The following is a 6,066-nucleotide window of genomic DNA, read 5'->3' on the forward strand; positions in this document are numbered from 1 at the left end:
CTTGCCTCCACTTAGCCAATGTCCCTCCAAACAATTCATATTCATGGGCTTATTTAAATGTCTTTTAAATGGAGTGACTGTACCTGCATCCACCATTTCCTCTGGAAGTTCATTCCATACGTGAACCACTCTCTATATATATAAAAAAATTGCCCTTTGTGTCTCTTTTAAGATCACTCTCCTCTCACCTTAAAAATATGGTCCCTAGTCTTGAAATCCCCCATCCCAGGGGAAAAGACACTTGCCATTCACCTTGTCTATACTCCTCATGATTTTATAAACCTCTATAAGGTCACCTCTCAATCTCTTACACTCCAGTGAAAAATGTTCCAGCCTATCCAGCCTCCTCACCCTGTTCTGAAACCCTCCATTCCCAGCAACATCCTGGTAAATCTCTTCTGAACCTGCTCCAGCTTAATAATATCCTTCCTCTAACAGAGTGATCAGAAGGGGACACAATACTCCAGTATTCCAGTTGACGACTGCTCTAGGAGAGGTGTAATTTGATACAATATGGTAGATTCTGACTTTGGAAAATGTTCTAAAACATATAATAGTGAACCATTCCCATTTTCTGTCTCTGTCAAAGTCACCTGAAGCCAATACATTGAAGATAGTAAAAGGTCAGCTGTAGTTTTTGTTCCTGAATTCTGAGTCAGTCACACACTAAACAGGATTGCACATGATGCTTGTGATGTATTAAAATTTCGGGTTGAAAAATGTGGTGCTGGAAAAGCACAGCAGGTCAGGCAGCATCCGAGAAGCAGTAGAGTTGACATTTCGGGCATAAGCCCTTTATCAGGAATGTGGGGTGGGAAAAGTGGGCTAAGAGATGAATAGGAGGGTGGGGTTGGGGATGTGGGTGGGAGGAAGGCAACAGGTAGATTCAGGTGGGGGATGATGGAGTTAGGTTGGAGGGGAAGGTGGAGCGGAAGGAAGATGGACATTTAGGGCAGGTCATGAGGCCAGTGCCAAATTGGAGGGTTGGATCTGGGATGAAGTAGGGGGAGATGAGATAAGGAAACTGATGAAGTTAATGTTGATGCTGTGTGGTTGGTCCCAAAGCGGAAGGTGAGGCATTCTTCTTCCAAACGTTGGGTGGCTTGGGTTTGGCAGAGGAAGAGGCCCAAGACTTGCATGTCCTTGGGGGAGTTGAAATGGTTGGCCTCGGGGAGATCCAAGATGGCGGCAGTGTGAGAGGCCTGCTGTGCTGGGCTCTGTGCCATACCCCAGACAAGGTGGACCTTTACCCCCCTCGCTAAACACCCCGAGGAGAAAATTTGATAACATAAATTTGTTGAACATCTAGAGCTGCTAAAACTGTGATTTGACAGGATCAGGATGAAGGTGAATAAAGGAAAAGGGGTGAAAGGAGTAGTTTGGCCACTGTTGGAATATTGCGTGCAATTCTGGTCTCCTTCCTATCAGAAAGATGTTGTGAAACTTGAAAGGGTTCAGAAAAGATTTACAAAGATGTTGCCAGGGTTGGAGGATTTGAGCTACAGGTAGAGGCTGAACAGGCTGGGGCTGTTTTCCCTGGAGCATCGGAGGCTGAGGGGTAATCTTATAGAGGTTTTCAAAATCATGACGGGCATGGGCAGGATAAATAGATAAAGTCTTTTCCTGTGGTGGGGGAGTCCAGAACTAGAGGGCATAGGTTTAGGATGAGAGGCGAAAGATATAAAAGAGACCTAAGGGCCAACTTTTTCACACAGAGGGTGGTACGTATATGGAAGGAGCTGCCAGAGGATGTGGTGGAGGCTGGTACAATTGCAACATTTAAAAGGCATTTGGATGGGTATATGAACAGGAAAGGTTTGGAGGGATATGGGCTGGGTGCTGGCAGGTGGAACTAGATTGGGTTGGGATATCTGGTTGGCATGGATGGATTGGACCGAAGGGTCTGATTCTATGCTGTATATCTCTATCTCTATGAGGACAGCAAGCAGGGCACTCCACTACTGTGTCAGGGTGCTGTAGCCATTGCTCAAACTCCTGGGGCGGCCCCTTTGGATTTAGTGGGGCAGCAGCATTCGCTCTTGGAGTTTGCTAAACTTTGAGAAAAGATTGAGGCAGCACTGGAGCCAGTGTACGCCATGCTGAAGAAACATGAGCAGGAGATCCAAACACTGAACTGACGAGAAGAAGTGGTGGAGCAGACGACCGCGGGAATTGGAGACCGCGGCGGAGGCCTCGGGAGAACGGATCTGAACACTGGAAGAAGAGGTTCGGGTCCTTCAGGAACAAATGGACGACCTGGAAAATAAAAGTAGGTGGAAAAACTTAGGGCTCGTGGGTGTCCCGGAGCGCAAGGAAGGCGAGGATCTCATTAGATTCCTGGAGAAGTGGCTCCCAAATTTCCTGGGGCTGGAGGTAGAGTCGGGCCTGGTGATTGTGGAGTGGGTCCACCGGATTGCAATGCGCAGGTCTGGGCCAGACCCGCACCCCCGCCTGGCCCCAGCACTATAAAGAAAAATAGTTAATGGTTGAAACAGCAAGAAGACTGAGAAGATATCGACAGGTTTTAATATAGAAAGACTCAAGAATAATGTTATTTCAAGACTTCTCTGGAGCCATAATTAAGAAGAGAAAGGCACTTGATGAAGTCAAGAGGAAATTAAGAGACCTAAACATTCAATAATCTTTGAGGTGCCTGGCAGTGTTCCGTTTCACTTACGGAGGGTCGGTCTGTAATTTTGATCTGGCAGAAAAGGCAAAGGACTTTGTGAACTCTTTGAAATAAAGGACTCGGGTCGGTGGTGGGGGGGGGGGCGGGAGGGCGGGAAGCGGGGACACCATTATGGACAATTGTACAGTTTTTCTTTTCATTTTCTCTGCCTCTTTTCTTTCTCCCTTTTTGTGGCTATTGGTCTGATAGATTCTGTACTGCCTTGGTGTAAAACTTGATTTATTTAACATTAGAAAGAGGTTGGACAGTCTAGGACTGTTTTCGCTGGAACGTCGGAGGCTGAGGGGTGACCTTATAGAGGTTTATAAAATCATAAGGGGTATGGATAGGGTAAATAGACAAGGTCTTTTTCCTGGGGTGGGGGAGTCCAGAACTAGAGGGCATAGATTTAGGGTGAGAGGGGAAAGATATAAAAGAGACCTAAGGGGCAACTTTTTCACACAGCGGGTGGTACGTGTATGGAATGAACTGCCAGAGGATGTGGTGGAGGCTGGTACAATTGCAATATTTAAGAAGCATTTGGATGGGTATATGAATAGGAAGGGTTTGGAGGGATATGGGCCGGGTGCTGGCAGCTGGGACTAGATTAGGATGGGATATCTGGTCAGCACGAACGATTGGACTGAAGGGTCTGTTTCCGTACTTTACATCTTGATGACTCCGTGATTTTATTTTGGTAGAGTCTGAGTTGGTTATTGTCTGGGTTTTTTTTGCTGTCCTTTTCCAGATTGGGGGTGGCCAAATCTGTGGTTAAGATGTATGGAGAAGAGGTATGGAGTGGGGAAAGTGGGCATCCATTGTCAACTCTCAGCAATGTAAATAACATGTTTGCTTTGTCTGTGAATTGCCTGGGACTGGGGCGCGACCTCAGCTGGAAGAATCCAGGATGGTAGCAAGGATTGGGAGGATTGCCCCCTATGGGTGGGGTGAGGTGTGGGGGAGATCTCCAGTGAATTGGGGTTTATTTGGGTATTTGTTTAAGTTAAATGTAGTGGTTAGTCTTTTAGTTATAGTAGTTTTCACAGGAGTCGTTTTTAGACTTTATAGAGTTAATGCTTTTCTTGCTCGCTGCACCTCAGATAAGCTTCCTCCTCTTGGGAAATCACAAGCTGCCCTGGATGACCATGGCTAGTGATCTGTTTAGATGGTGCACCTGAAATATAAAAGGGAGCTATTCCCCCATTAAAAGAAAGGAGGTGCTGTCAGGCCTTAGGAAGGAAAAGGTTGATAATGTCCTGCTGCAGGAGACTCATTTAACTGATAAGGAACATCTGAAACTGCGGCGGGGGGGTTATGATCGGGTGTTCTTCTGCTCTTTTAGCTCCAGGAGTAGAGGAATGGCTGTACTGGTAAGAAGGAACCTCCCCTTCCAGGTAACTGAGCAAATTAAAGACGAATATGGATGGTTCATCAGTCTTAAAGCTCTAATAATGGAGAAGGGTATGGAGTCCTGAATGTTTGTTGTGCCCTGGCGCATCCTCTTAAATTTCTAATTGATGCAGTTGCTAAGCTGATGAATCTTGGGGTGTGCTGCACGATCAGAGGAGGGGATTTTAACTGCCTAATGGATCCCGGGTTAGACACGATGTCGAGGGCCCCGTCAGGTATGCCCGCGCAATCTAGATAGTTGGTGGATTTGTGTGAAGAGTTGGAATGAGTGGATTTGTGGAGGCATCTCCACCCAATGGAAGAGATTTTACTTTTTATTCCAACCCACGCAAATGCCACACATGAATTGACATGTTCCTTAATCTGACAGTCTGTTTGGGAATATAACTACCTTGGACCATGCGTCATTGTATTTAGATGTTAAATCAAGGGTGATGGAATAGATGTACAGCACTGGTACATGGACCCATTCCTGTTAAGGGATAGCAAATTTGCTGAGTACATTATAAGAGAGTTCAGGGCATTCTGGGATATCAACTCGGGTATGGCCAGTAATCTGGCAATACTTTGGGAGGCCACAAAGGCATGTTTACGAGGCCTGGTCATTTTGTATTCGACAACTAGAAGGAGGCAGACGGAGGAGTTGCAGCCGATGCTGGATTCCCAGCTGAAGGAAGCTGAGGAAGCATATCACAATAGGCCCTCATTGGTCAAGCTACAGCAGGTCACAGTTCTCCAGGCTGCTCTCGACTCATTGCACACACAGATGGCAACAAAAGAGGGCTCCATTGCTAAGCAAAGACTGTTTGAATTTGAAGATGAGCCAGGTAGATAGCTGGCATATTTGGCTAGAAAGAAAAATGCTTCCCAATCCAATACGTCTGTTAGAGAGAAAGCTGGCACGGTTACCCGTGAGTTGAAGAAGATCAGTGGTAGATTTAGGGAGTACTTTGCAGAGTTATACCGGTCGGAGGGTGGCAAAGATGGTGCAGCGTGAATGCAGTCCTTCTTTGAGAACCTGGAATTCCCCGTAATAAATGCAGAACAGGCCTGTTAATTGCATCAATGATGATACAAGAGATGCAGGAAGCAATAAAACATCTCCGGGGTAGCAAAGCACTGGGGCCTGACGGATTCCCAAGTGAGTTTTATAAGGATATCATAAATGTGTTGGCGCAGCCACGTTTGGGGATGTATAGCCCTTCATATACACGGGATTGGTTTCTGCCCTCTCTTAGGGAGGCTAATATCTCCCTCATTTTGAAGAAGGGGAAAGACCCTGAAGAATGTGCTTCATACAGACCAATTTCGTTGTTGAATGTGGACTTTAAAATTCTGCCAAAGCTGCTGCCCCTGAGTTTGGAAAAGGTATTATCCGATATTATAAAAGGAGATCAGATGGGTTTTATCAACTCCTCCAACAATATCAGGAGGGCACTGAACATACTGCAAGTATGCCAGCAAAGATTGACCCTGGGTACAGTGCTCTCCCCAGATGTGGAAAAGGCATTTGACTGGATAGAATGGCTATACCTGTTTGGGGTCTTAGAGCACTTTGGTCTGGGGGGAGCCATTGCTAGGTGGGTGGTGGTGTTGTACAATGATTCTAAGGCAGCAGTCATTAGAAACGGTACTAAGTCTGATAACTTTAGTATTAGGAGAGATAGCCAACAGGGATGTCCTCTCTCATCGCTGTTAGTCACCTTGGCAATTGAGCCATTAGCCGAGGTTATCAGGAGGGACCCAGAAATAGTGGCGCCAAGGATAGGATTGGGGGAAGCATAAGATCACTCTATACACTGATGATGTCCTTTTGCTTTTGGCCAATTCGGAGAAATTCATACCCCTATTTTCGGGATACAGGATCAACTTCACAAAATCAGAATCCATGCCGGTGGGGGGATAAGTAGAGTTGAAAATGTGTTGCTGGAAAAGCGCAGCAGGTCAGGCAGCATCCAGGGAACAGGAGAATCAACGTTTCGGGCATA

This window comes from Chiloscyllium plagiosum, unplaced genomic scaffold (genome assembly GCF_037043375.1).
Source record: "Chiloscyllium plagiosum isolate Xiang-an unplaced genomic scaffold, Cpla_swu_hap1 HiC_scaffold_37, whole genome shotgun sequence".
Taxonomy (NCBI): domain Eukaryota; kingdom Metazoa; phylum Chordata; class Chondrichthyes; order Orectolobiformes; family Hemiscylliidae; genus Chiloscyllium; species Chiloscyllium plagiosum.